The 15,000-nt window shown below is 40.3% G+C and overlaps 2 protein-coding genes across 7 annotated transcripts in view; both read right to left on the minus strand.

Moving 5' to 3' along the window:
- Nucleotides 1-15,000, minus strand: part of LOC138949335 (coadhesin-like) — a 191,535-nt gene that overhangs the window by 105,382 nt on the left and 71,153 nt on the right. The window lies entirely within an intron of this gene.
- Nucleotides 13,474-15,000, minus strand: part of LOC138949334 (coadhesin-like) — a 30,919-nt gene continuing 29,392 nt past the window's right edge. For all 4 annotated transcript variants that reach the window (XM_070321121.1, XM_070321123.1, XM_070321122.1 and 1 more), the window contains one exon: nucleotides 13,474-15,000. This exon is cut by the window's right edge and continues 1,158 nt beyond it. The gene's annotated coding sequence lies outside the window, so the exon portion shown is untranslated.

Here is a 15,000-nt window from a genome sequence, read left to right on the forward strand (position 1 = left end):
CTTTAAGGTGAATTTTAGGCTGCCGCCGTCGGGTATGCATTCTTTCGCACATTAGGTTAGCAGAACGTGTCCAGCTTTTGACACACGCACTCACACCCACCTGATGAAACACGCTATTCAGCAACATTTTATGAAGCATGCAGAGTGGCTTTTTAGTTTTAGCAGACGTTTTAAAACTAACATCCGCTTCAATGGCTAATATTAGGCTGCCACCGTGGTCATTGACATGTAAACCTTAAATTTATGGAGTCTATTCTAGTCTTTTGCTATCGTTTTACTTCGTGAAAACTGTAGCAATCTACTCAACACACACCACATCCTGTTTTATTGTGGAGGTCATCGAAATGTCTGACACAGAAGCAGAGGTAATAGGGATTTTAAGTCACGGGTGGTAGTTGGAGTGGTAATGGCAACCTACATGCAGCCACCAGGACTGGTGGGGTGTGTATTACAACACATGAACAACGGATAACGATGAACATGCACCCACAAAGTTGATTCATTGGATTAGTTTTACTTTAGAGATATCAAGCTTCTAAATGCACAGGAGTCTAGAACCAAGGCTTTTAGAATTTCAACCCGGAAGATAGAGGATTTACAGAAACTGCGCACCTGTTGTAAGTTAATTGTAAGCTGAATTACCTTGTTTGGCTTTTATAGTTTAGCAAAACCATTTGGTATGGGATTCATTTGACACGTACTGTAGAGTCCCAACATTTGAACATGTGAAAATCTATCAATCGTCATTCCTTAAATCTCAAAGGAATCTTGAGAGATCCTTCAAGTACCAGGGACCTCTTGTCTGGGAGAAAATCCCCCGGAGCATTAGGGATTCCCAGTCACCATCTGCCTTTAGAACAGCCCTCAAAACACACATGTTTAAGTTAGACCTCTGAAGGAGATCCCATGATCGGTGAGTCATCGGCGCTGCCACGTGTATTATCTACTAAAGTGTGGCGTTCGTGAAGATGTGTATGTGCCTGTGTGTGTTGTACTAGAATAACGTATGCGTACATGGAATGACATTGCGGGTTACCTGAACATTGACAATGACGAAAGAAAGATTGTGTGTGTGTATGTGCGCGCGCGCGCGCGCGTGTGTGTCTGTGTGTGTGCGCGTGTGTGTGCGTGCGTGTGTGGGTGTGTGTGACCATGTTTGAATTTATTCGGATTTAGTTCTCTTTCCTTGTTTGTATTATGATTGTGTAAGTGTAAAGCGCTCTGGGCTCGTCACCACGAGGTTTACGCGCTATATAAGTAATCGTTATTATTATTATTATTAAAGGATCATATGATACCTTACCTTAATAATTGTTCACATTCAGAAATCAGCGAATGTTGAAAGTCGAATTTAGTCTTTTTTCATACTTTGAATGAAGCGAATGCTCGTACGGTATCGAGAGAGCTTGCTTCAGAGGGACAATTCTTCAATAATATTAAAATTGACTTGGCACAATGAAAGCAAGTTCAACATGCACGGCAGACAAAAGGCTTCAAACGAAGCACACATATTAGAAATGTGTAAATGCGATTGGTTTGACTGAGCTCGTGCATGACAGCGAATGTCTTACCCATAAATGGTAAAGACATGGTTACAGAAAAAACCCACTATTATTTCCTTTGTGTTATCACGAACCGATCTAACCAATAAATAATAAATAATAGCAAGTCCGCCTCTTTGCGTCCGTGATTTGTCGCAGGAAATTTATACAATGAAGGAAATGGCAAAAAAATGACGATACATAACTTTGCAATTATTGCTGTTGTTGTTTTGGTGGTGACGATGATTATGATCATGATGTTGTAATTGTTGTTGTTATTCTTGTAGTTGAGGTGTTACTAATTATATCTTTCACTTCTCGCCATACAGTTTTGTTCTTTCTCAAAACCACTTCAACAAAAGCACAAAAAACACCCCAAAAAGCAAAACAAAACTACCGAAACAACCCCCATCCCCACCCAAAACAACCCCCATCCCCCCCAAAACAACCCCCATCCCCACCCAAAACAACCCCCATCCCCACCCAAAACAACCCCCATCCCCACCCAAAACAACCCCCATCCCCACCCAAAACAACCCCCATCCCCACCCAAAACAACCCCCATCCCCACCCAAAACAACCCCCATCCCCACCCAAAACAACCCCCATCCCCACCCAAACCAACACACACAATACCCACACACAATACAAACGTAAAATTACACCAGAAGGTAAAAAGCTACATAGATAGATAACCAGATAACACACACACACACACACATGGACTAAATTAATCAGACAGGTAGGTAGCTAACGGGCTAGATAAGGAGATAAATGTTTTTTTCTCACGTGGCGGCATGGACAGCTGGGATGGCCAAAGCCACCACAACAAGCATCAACACCCCTCTCATGGTCAACACCTGCACACACACTGGAATTCACCAGAACGTATTGACATTAGGCCCTTGATCTCAATTCACAAACGCGCCAGTAAAAAATATATGACGTGTAAAGACATTCTTTGCAAAATCATACAGAAGTTCTCACATAGATAATTATGTGACTTATTTTCAATTAAGATAAGATAAGATAAGAAACCTTTAATGTCCTTTTTTATTTTACACAAACATGGACATTTTCCTTTTGGCACCACACCGCATTTCTAATAACACAAAGACAGGGGCTCACATTCATGAGAGGTGCTATAGGACATTTGTCCTGAACAAAACTAATTCAATAGGACATTTTTTTTCGCAACAAAACATAAATTTAATTAAACTTGATTTAATTTCTTGGTGATCGGTAAGCACCAATTTTCGGAAGTTAGAACAGCCAATAGTAAAATAGTTTGACTTGCATGTTTGCTGACATGTTGTGCAAAACATCAGTCGCTTCATTGGGTTGTGCGACACCCACGGGAATGAAGTCGGCCAGCTTGAATCGAAGCAATGCGCGGGGGTGGGGGAGGGGGTAACGTCTTTCTTCGGTGCCGAAGTTTCACTTTCTAGAGCGACGGTTTCATCTGGTTCTGGCTGCTCAGAGGCCGGAGGGAGCTCAGTTTCAGTGGTACTAGCCGCTGATGAGGGCAGAGATTTGAAGTACAAACGCTTCTGGGCTTTTTCTGGCACCAATTTTCGTTTCGGCGGCATGTTGCTTTTTCGGAGAAAAAAACCGCAAAGGGAGGCAACTGTCAACCGGCTTGGAGCGTTCAGAGTTGCGACCTTTGAAAGCTCTTCTCTATACAAAGCACATAAAGTCTCCCCAAGTTTCGTCTGCTTGGAGAGACATGTATCGCTTCGCAAAACATCGATAATATAGCAAATCAAACTACTGTAAATTGGAAAGTACTGACAATGTCCGGATCAAATGAAAGCATAATCGGACAATGACTACTTGATGACAAAAACAATAGGACATAATTATGTCCTCTTGCATGACAAATGTGTAGGATATTTGGAAAAAAATATCTGTGTATGTCCAATGTCCGACGATTTTTATGGCAATTTATCTTTACTGATGCCACAAAAGTATAAATGTCAATCATATTCAGACCACCATTGCAATAAGGTCTGCAAACGACATTTCGCCGAATCTTTGCAGGTTTACCATACCACAGGAAGGAATAAAAGGCTGCATTAACTTCTCGTATAAGGTCTTCGGGGTGGGTCTTCGGCTCCAATCCTTTAACATTCTTTTAATCTCTTATAATTTTCCTTCATAATTAAGTTCCCAAATGTTGCTAGTGTTTGTCGAAAATTTGACTCCCAATACTTTAAAAATCCCAGGGTCCCAACTAAAGTTCATATCCCTCATATATCTTTCTTGTGAATTTCGCTTTCTTCCGATCCAGACAATTTGAGTTTTTTCGTTATCTTTAATCCGGAAAATTTAGAAAATCTCTGTAAAGTTATAACACATTCAATAAACGATTCATTACTGCCATCCAAATAAAGAGTTGTATCGTCCGCAAACTGAGACAATAACACTTCCTCGTTATTCAATTTCAATCCTTTTATCACAGAATTATTACGTAACATTAATGACAATATCTCGGAACATATTAAATACAAATATGGTGAGAGGCTATCGCTTTGTCGGACGCCTCTTCTTATGCTAAACCAACCAGAATATTGGCCATTTACTGTAACACATGTCTGTATATTTTGGTAAAAAACTCGTACCCACTTTTTTTTTATATTATTTCCAAAATTGAAAAAAATCCAATGCCTTTTGCAAAAAGGGCCAGGACACACTGTCAAACGCCTTCTCAAAATCAATTGCAAGCAGCAAACCTGGTATATTTTCTCTTTCAGTAAACATCAACACATCATACAGAAAACGTAGATTATCCCCGATAAATCTTCCTTTCATGAAACCTGTTTGGTGTTCACTAATAATCTTGGGTAACATTATTTTCAATCTATTCGCAATACAGGATGAACACATTTTATAGGATATGTGAAGCAGGAATATTGACCGCCAGTTCTTAATAAATTATTTTGGCTTATCTTGTTTCAGAATGCATGTAATAATGCCTTGTTTCTGTATAACTGACAATTCTCGACATTGAAATCCAGCATTTGCAGAACATAACAGAAATAATTCAATATCCTGGACAAAATATTTATACACTTCTGTTGTAAACCCGTCAGGTCCTGGGCTTGTTCCGTTTTTCATGTTCCGTAATATTGAACACATTTCAGTATAGGTGAGATTCCCCTCAATATTATCTCTGTGTTTAATTGTAAAACGGGATGTGTTTTTCTCCATAAATAATTCCTGTAAATCAACGTCTTCTGTTGGTCGCAAATTATATAGATCTTTGTAAACTGTTTCACGTTTTGCAAAATCTGTCTGTGTTCAAATATCAATTCATCAGTGTCGTCATCTTGCAAAACACTCATGGCCTTATTCTGATAATGGCGGTTTTCCATATTACAAAAATACCTACTCACCTTTTCTCCTTCTAACAGACACCTTGCTTTTGATCTTATCAACATACCATCAATCTTTTTCTTCCTCACATTTTCCAACTTGGTATTTAACATTTCAATCTGTAATATGGAATCATTGGTCACATTATTTTCTAATAACTGCAGTTTGGTCATTAATTCTTTTTCAATATTTATTTTTCTTGTTTTCTTGTTGGAGGCGTGGGCAATTGTCTTTCCTCTAATTTCCATTAACAAGGTTTCAAAAAATAACTGATTGTTCATTCTGAATTGTATTTCATCATTGGGTATTAAATGTATACCATCCATATTATGTTCTATATGAAGTCTTATATCGCGCGCGTATCTCCAGACTCGGACTCAAGGCGCAGGGATCTATTTATGCCGTGTTTACACAATACATCACGCATTCACATCGACCAGCAGATCGCAGCCATTTCGGCGCATATCCTACTTTTCACGGCCTATTATTCCAAGTCACACGGGTATTTTGGTGGACATTTTTTTTATCTATGCCTATACAATTTTGCCAGGAAAGACCCTTTTGTCAATCGTGGGATCTTTAACGTGCACACCCCAATGTAGTATACACTGGCAGTGCGTAAAACTTCTTCACCTCAATAATTAATTTCTTTAACTCTTTAACATATTCAGTATCAAACATCAGCCAGTCATACATTTCCAAAAAGGTCTGTCTCTTTGCATATCTTCGGTCTTCAATGTAAATATTACTGGTGAGTGGTCAAATCTATAACCACACTCAATGTCGCAACCATTTACCTTAATCAACAAATTACTTGACATCAGGAAATAATCCAATCTCCCTTGTTTAAGAGAATTAAATTTCCTCCATGTATAACGGCGTCGTTCGGGGTATAAATTCCTCCAGACATCTATCAAATCATAAAAATCCATCATATCTCTTATCTTTTTTCTTGACTGAGGCCGATTTACATTACATACATAATTCCTCATATCCACTTTCATATCTAACACAACATTCCAATCACCACCAATAATAACATAATCATTTCCAATCTGTCTAATAATTGCGCTTACATTTTCAAAAAAGGAGGCTTTATCTCCACTGCTAGGTCCATATATATTTACAATAGTGTACCTCTTTTTCAAAAATTCAACATCCATAATAATAAAACAACCATCCTCATCACGAACAACATTGTGCACTTTATGTTCAAAATCATTATTAAACATAACCGCAACAACATTTTTTATTAGAGGCACATCCAGACAACCAAACTTAGTAGCTCCAGCATGCTCTTACAATATTGTCCATCTTGATATTTCAAATGTGTTTCCTGTAAAAAATAAATATTACATTTTTCCCCTAACAAAATCAAAAATACCTTTCCTTTTTTAACTTTCATTTATACCGTTACAATTAAATGAACATATTCAAAAACCGTTCTGTTCACACATTGTGAATAAAAAACCCACTCCATATAAACTGGATAAGGTGATTTGTGGCATAAAGATCAACTTATTGTATTGAGCATTTAATTCCTCTCTTGAGCAGATTTGTCTCGCAAATAATTATCATTATGTACGACAGTGGTGGTAAATGCAAGTAGCCCCAACACAATGGCTATGCAATGGAAACTGCAAAGACAGCGACGACGACAACAACAACAACTACAACAACAACATTAACAACAACTACTTACCTGTGTCCACTTTGAAGCCAACAAGTCTCAGAAGTTGTGAGTGACTTGCGGAGAGACAAGTACAGCCGTGAACCTCGGTGTGAACACCCGGGGTGCTTCCACCCGGTTTATAAATGGGTGGGAGTTACCCAGCAAGAGAGGGTTCGAGTATTTTGGTTCCTGGTACTTGTGTAAAAGGTGCTGGTCTTATCATATCCAAGTGCATGGAGCCCCTAGGGCTTTCAGTCATGCCTCAGGCAGCTGTCCGTTTGAAACAAATTACCAAGTTTCATAGACTTGTATGCAAGGAGTCAAAATGGCACAATTTTAACGAATACATGTGTTTCATTTCGTAAGAAAATTGTAAAAGAGAGTTAGTAAGTCCCTGTTGGCAAACCTCACACAGCCATCAGCCTCAGAACGTGATCACGGCAAATGTTTAATTCATTTTGGCGGGCGATGCGAACTGACAAACCGCAAACAAAGTTTCGTTTGTCTGTCAACAATACAGGTATGTGTAGTCAGCTGTGACTTAGTTGTGTAACGCTTTTGTTTGTTTCGTAATCTGCGACAAAAATACAAATTGTTGCTGCAGCAATGCTTGGTAAGTAAATTCTAAGGGGCTTATTGTCCGTCAGGTCTTAATTGCCTATATTGGACATGAATTGGTTTATACGATTCGAGTTTTACGCCCTCACGGCTTTTTGATGTTTGCGTGTTTAGGTGGTATCAGCCATCTACACTTATGGTAGAATGACCAAGATCTTTAACGTGCCATTGTGGTGACATGGGGGTGGGAGATGGATACCGTCTCTGGGTCTGCACATAAAGTTGACCCGTGTCCGTCCCGGCCCGGATTCGAACCAGCGACCTCTCGATCACAAGTCCAGTGCTCTACCACCTGAGCTACCCGGGCCCCCCAGCAATGCTTTAACTCCTGCACTGCATCTTTAAGGGTCCGAGAAAAGGAGAAGCAGCGAGTCCACCACTTGCTGGCTGTAGAATATGCATGTGATACCTGAGACCGTTTTCTTTGCCACGGGTTTCTCTTTAAAGTATCGTTTCATTCTGTTTTGGAAACACGTTTTTTTTCATTGGTTGGAAAGACGATCGAAACCGAAAGTTACACTCCCAATTCTCCAACCCAAAATAAACCACACAAACAAACAACCACCACCAACAACAACCCTACACCGTTCTCAAATTGCACCATAAGCTATACTGTTGTGCTTGGGGCTTGTGACTATATGTCACGCATAGCCATATGTGTTGACGGGACGTTTTCAACGAAGAACCTTGTATCTATGCCCCGCATATACAACGATTGAAGGGACGTTAAAAAGCAAGATCTTTTTTACAATGCCACCACACAACAGTCAAACCATAAACTCAGTGTTAATTTCGCAGTTGAGTATGTTGAATGAGGACTTTTATGGATTCGATATTCAGGTTGACAGGTGAGTAATTTACAGTTGCTTGGTTATTGCACAATAATGGGGGATCGAAACAAGGAGATCTTACATTTACGTTTGATTGTCAACTTCAAAACTGATATAAACTTAGTATGCGTTTTTTTGAGATACGATTGGCGTTGTATTTTGTAAGAGACCATAAAGTCGTATTCTTTTTCACATAAGGTTTGCAGAACACACACACACACACACACACACACACACACACACACACACACACACACACACACTCACACACACACACACACACACACACATACACACACACACACACAAACACACACACAAACACACACACACACACGGAAACAAACATCTCATTCAGTCAGATCAAGTATTGATTAAAGGCTGCCATATTCGTAGCGTTCATTAATTAATTAATATTTGTTTACATGTGCCAATAATGTTATAAAACTGTACCTAAGGGGATATAATAACGATTGACTGTAGCTTTCGAACACAGAAAACATTATTTCAGTATTGCAAAGTGGTGTTGATAGTGTCGAATGTAAACAGAACAGTCTCAAACGCCATCTTTGGTTTACGAAACGTCACGAAGTGACGTCAACGGTCTAAAAATAGCCCAAGTCCTGGAGAACTGTTGCTAAACAATGCAATAAAGAATTAATTATTTTTCGTAATTGGTAAGGACTTCAAACCTAAAACTTTGCAGGAAGCTTAATTTATACATCCCCGCAACGATGGGAAAAGCCCTGGAAGTAATTAAACTAATTCAATAGGATTATGTCAGCCTTTAATATTTGCAGATTATGATTTCTGCATCAACTGTCGTGGTTTTGCTTTTGTCCAACATTTTGCTCTCCGGGAGCGGTGAATCTTCACGCATTTGCTAGAGGACTGAATTGAGTTCCCACGTTTGCACCTGCTAGTGTTTTGGATGATAAAGTTGAGTCGATGAACAGTCAGGAGTCAAACGTAGAAGACTTTGCATACCAGAACCGTTACACTATTTACGGCAATTTAATTAATATCCATCGTTATGGGGCAGTTTTGAGTCTATCATTGCAGGTGTGTCAAAATAAAAGCACTGCCGATGTCCCTTGAAATTTTCATGATAAAATTCACCAGTAAATATGACACAAGGATTTTGTCACGACTGTATCCGCTTCTTTGGTAAGCAACTTTCAAACCGTGGAGTGTCTTCTTTCGCCAGCTTTCAACAGCAATGGTGTATAATTCATACCTTTCGCCAGCTTTCAACAGCAATGGTGTATAATTCATACCTTTCTAAAGTGAAAGACGTGCAACAATACAGAATGATATAATTGGACTTTTTCCGCAATATTTTAATCGTAGTTTTAGCTAAAACAAACACTTTATCAGGAGGACTATATTCCTTTGACCGTTACCTTGGTGCATTTCCTAATACATAGGCGATGTTAAAGAAAGAAAAATAAAGTCTTGGTTCTAATATTATCTTTGGGTGCATGGGTGCTTAATTGTGCGGTCCAAATACTGTAACTTCACAAATAAACTCACCCTGTGCCGCCACATTTGTCGCGACAACCAGCGGACGCAATGCGTACAATAGTGCGACAATTGTCGCGACAGCCTGTGTAATGGTTAATTACATACGATGCCGAGACAAGGACAGTCTGGCGGTGAGCTTATGCGTGATTGTCTACAGCTGATGTGACGAAGTCACCAAAACAAACTTTGATGTTGAAATTCTCCGTTCGATCCTCAGACTGAGGCTTGCAGAGGAAGTGATACATGTTTTATGTGACGCCACTTTTCTCATTAATATGACGTCTTCTCGAACTGGTTTCTCTTTTAGAATTAGAGATTTCATTTTAGAAAGGTTTCGGTTAGTTGCATCAATGTCGTTTGTCATTAGGCTCAGATGCGCACTGCAAATATGTCGTTATGGAGACAGTGAGAGAAAAAAAAACGTCTTGTTTACTGACATTTCATTTGGTCATGCAACAAATATTCACACACAAATGGATGCGAAACCTGTATTAAATATCGCTCATAATCATCTTTAACAAACAAACACACGACATAACACCAAGCTGTTAACTAAATGCACAATCAGCAGTTGGTTGGTTGGTTGGTTTGTTGGTTTGTTGGTTGGTTGGTTGGTTGCATGGTTGGTTGTCCTTGTTTATCGTCTCTTCAGCATGTTAGTGCTATATGAGACGGATGTAAGTGTGTTTCCTTTTTCAGTTCACATGGTAACTTCAATGCCTAAAACTATTTACAATTAGGTCTGTCACTGCAAAAAAAAAAATAAGTCGCGTAAGGCGAAAATACAACATTTAGTCAAGCTCAGTCGAACTCACAGAATGAAACTGAACGCACTGCATTTTTTCACAATGACCATAGTCCGCCGCTTGTGCAAAACGGTGTGAAACTGACGAGCCTCAGGGCCGGACTAGGCGAAGAGGAGGGGGGGGGGGGTTGGCAGTGGTGGCCCAGGGGGATGTCCCCCCTGGCGGCAGGGGCGGATCAGTTCATTTTATGGGTGGTTTTTTTCAAAAGTATATTGTGAAGATATGGGTGTGAAGGCGCGAAGCGCCGAGCCGACGGCGCGAAGCGCGGTCCGGGGGCATAAAAAGGATGCAAAATGGTGCAATCTGGTGCATTCTGAGGATGATCATTACCAGTTTCAGGCAGCATATTTTGTCACTGATTAATACCCCAAAAATTGAAACTCAATGTAAAATAAAGAAATGCATACCTCATTCAATATTTTTATTTTTTGGCTGGGGGGGGGGGGGGGGTCCGGAAACCAGAGAACCCCCCCCCCTCGTTGTGGGGGTCAGGGGGCGAAGCCCCCAGAAGCTGATGGGTAGGTCATATTCTGATATAGGAAAATGGTCGCTCCTTGCATGAAACGGCATAAAATAAGCAATAATAAAAAAAAATTAAATAAGTAAGGTACATGTTTAGGCTAGGGGGGGGGGGTTGCGCAACCCCCATAACCCCCCCCCCCCCCCCCCCCGGTAGTCCGGCCCTGAGCCTGTTCAGTGCTGTAGTGGTTTCGCTGTGCTGCATAGCACGCTTTTCTGTATCTCTCTTCGTTTTAACTTTCTGAGCGTGTTTTTAATCCAAACATATCATATTTATATGTTTCTGGAATCAGGAACCGATAAGGAATAAGACGAACTTGTTTTTAAATCGATTTCGGAAATTTAATTTTGATCATAATTTTTATATTTTTAATTTTCAGAGCCTGTGTTTAATCCAAATATAACATATTTATATGTTTTTGGAATCAGAAAATGACGAAAAATAAAATGAAATTGTTTTTGGATCGTTTAAACTTTAATAAAAAAATAATTTTAATTACAAGTTTCCGATTTTTAATGACCAAACTCACTCATTAGTTTTTGAGCCACCAAGCTGAAATGCAATACCAAACCCCGGCCTTTGTCGAAAATTGCTTTGCCAAAATTTCAATCAATTTGATTGAAAAATGAGGGTGTGACAGTGCCGCCTCAACTTTTACAAAAAGCCGGATATGACGTCATCAAAGGTATTTATCGAAAAAAAGAAAAAAAGTCCGGGGATCTCATTCCCAGGAACTCTCATGTCAAATTTCATAAAGATCGGTCCAGTAGTTTAGTCTGAATCGCTCTACACACACATACGCACAGACACACACACACACACACACACACACACACACACACACACACACACACACACACACACACACACACAACACACACATACATACACACAACACACACACACACACATATACACATACACACACACACACAACACACACACATACACACACACACACACAACACACACACACACACACACAACACACACACACACAACAGACACACACACACACCTACTGTACCATAGCATCCCAAAGTCGGCCTACTTCGGTTTTCTGAGGCCGAAGCAGGCCGGAGTAGCCCAGAGTAGTCCGGATTAGGCCAAGAACACCGCCAGTCGAATGTGTGCATTTCAGCTCGGAAGCTTTTATAAACAATCATTATCGCTAGATCGCATTATTTGTATTTGTGACGTTTTTACATTTAGTCCCCACGGACGCCCGTCCTCAGGGGTCCCGGGGACCCCGCTTTTAATGTTAAGAGGGCCCAGGGACCCCCGCTTTTAATGTTAAGAGGGCCCAGGGACCCCCGCTTTTAATGTTAAGAGGGCCCGGGGACACCGCTTTTAATGTTAAGAGGGCCCGGGGACCCCGCTTTTAATGTTAAGAGGGCCCAGGGACCCCCTAAGTGGATTTTTAGAGAGTCCCAAATGTACCGGATATCCAAACCTCCTTTTTACATAAATAACGCATTGTGCTCGCGAATAGTGTGATATGAAGTGGGTTTTGTATCACCAAAATATTCGAGGAGGACACCTTGTTAAATGCTACACACGCACACTTTCAATTTGACTTCTAGTCTTTCTTTTGTAATGTTAGCTGACGACTACAGTCTGAAAAGAGTACCTACGGGACGCATGACAAAGACAATTTAGAGCGTCCCGAGACCCGCTCTTTATAGGTTTAGTGAATTTCTAGTACGTGATTTTGGTTTCTAGTGCGCATAGAACGCAGGGACGCGCACTTTGGGGAGGCCTGTTATAATGTTAGTTAGACGGAAACAAACTGCCTAGTCGTGAGTGTGTGTGTATGTGAGTGTGTGTGTGTGTGTGTGTGTGTGTGTGTGTGTGTGTGTGCGAGTGTGTGTGTGTGTGTGCGTGTGTGTGCGTGCGCGTGCGTGCATGCGTGTGTGTGTGTGCGAGCGTGCGTGCGTTCGTGTGTGTGTGTTGTGTGTGTGCGTAACTCTTTCACCAATAAATCACAATCTGACTCGTCATCACCAGATCAGCGCGATCAATGTCGGCGAACGGTAACGGCGAAATGCCAAAGGGGAGTAACTGCCTAAAATGGAACAAGCCAGAAACTCTCCTGAGTTAATTCATCAATAATGGTTTGCTTGCTGACTCTGCCAGTGTGTGCATGTATGTTTGTGTGTGTGTGTGTGTGTGTGTGTGTGTGTGTGTGTGTGTTCGTGCGTGCTTGCGTGTGTGTGTAGAGCAATTCCGAGAAAACTACCATACAGATCTGAATGAAACTTAATTTCATTGTGAATTCTTCCAGATATGTCCACCCTTTTTTATTTTTTTATTTTTTTATAAACTGATTCTGGTGACGTCATATCCGCTTTCAAAAACGTTGAGACGGGACTGTAGCGTCTTTTTTGTTGTTCAGTTTTGATGTTTTAGACGACAGATTGATAAATGTTTTTAAATCGCTTTTTTTAAAGTTCTATGAAAAGGTTCGTAAGCTTGATGACATAATGTGTCAATACATTATATTGTCAAGTGTATCACAGTAATCAAAACTCTTTCAGTAAGATATGCGCATCCAAACCACCACACGCAATTAAAATCAAAACCAGTATTTCATATTTAACTTTTATTTCATCAATCAAAAGATATTCTGATCTTCTTCATATGAACATGTCTTTCGAAAGAAAAATGGCGACACCAGAATTTGATGTGGCTGCATGCACTCAGAGAAGGAAGAAGAAAAAAAGAAAAAGAAAAGGAAAAGGATATATAGTGTGTCTAAAATAAAAAGTACCCAAAAAGACATTAAAACATCAGTACCGAGAAATGGAAAAACTAATATGTAAGCTAATACGCTAATATGTACCCCAGACCAAGAAACCTACAACAACTGAAGGCAAACATTTTCAGAGAGATCTAGAACATCCCACACGAAACATTCCCCAATGTAATGAACATTATGGCAATGAGGATGCAGTCTGTCATTGGAAAACGGGGTGGCTACATTGATCACGTGGTGTGAAGAAACAGACGATCTCAACTGAAAGCTGTGAACTGGGGACAAAACTTCTATGAACTGACTACAGTATCACGCACAAATGATTTCAATAAAGTTACTGACTTGTCTGTAGTATTGAAAGAAAATCGGGTCTTTTTTTGAGACACCCTGTATATAGCGCGGTTACAAAAAGTTACACTGGAGTCGTTTGTTTCATTGACCAAAGCCAACAGCCCACTTCGTCAACATCACGGGCCAAAGAATCTAGACACAGCCATCGTCGAACGCTGAAGAAGAAGAAGAATTGACCAAAGACGCATTATGGGCAATTGATGCCTGTTTGGATAATGAATACTTTCTTTATTTGGTGTTTAACGTCGTTTTCAACCGTTGAAGGTTATATCGCGACGGAGGGAAGGGGGGTGATGGGATAGAGCCACTTGTCAATTGTTTCTTGTTCACAAAAAGCACAAGCACTTGTCAAGAAACACTTAACAAGGGCAGAGACATACATACAGAGATGCGAAGCGAGGGCCGCTCGCGTGAACTCTTAGGCTACGCGGGCCGCGCTCGGTCAGCGTGACCTCGCGCCATCCCGTACTAAGTTGTTGTTCGCTTGCTCTCTGACACCGATTTGAAGTGCTTTTCTGTCATATTTCTTTGGATATATCCAGCTTCAGACGAGAGATATCAGTGTACGGTAAACTTGATTCATATTCTGTAGCTTCAATAGTGTGCACACGAATGCATTTGAGAGGATTGGCTTCCCGAAGTGAGTCAAAAACGGTTCCTTCGGTTCTTGCGGCCATTGTTTCTAAGTCCATTGTGCGTGGAGGCAATGTTTGGGAGCTAATATTTTCTTTTGTGCGAAACTTTGCTTTCCCTTGACTGGCAAATGCATTACTGGTGTATACATTAATCTGTTTGTATAATTTTTGACGCGCTGTAATTAAATTTGATGCTTATAAGTCTCACTCAAGTGGTTCTCGCACATACACTGGCGTGTGGATAAAAAGTTTTTAAGGAGAAATGAGCGAAATTGCTTACTTTAGGATTCATCTTCTAATCACCAAATAATGCAATAGTCTTCTTCTTGTGATTTTCTGTTTCTCTTGAGTGCAAATAATCAACATTTTGCAT

Source organism: Littorina saxatilis, linkage group LG15, assembly GCF_037325665.1.
Source record: "Littorina saxatilis isolate snail1 linkage group LG15, US_GU_Lsax_2.0, whole genome shotgun sequence".
NCBI lineage: Eukaryota > Metazoa > Mollusca > Gastropoda > Littorinimorpha > Littorinidae > Littorina > Littorina saxatilis.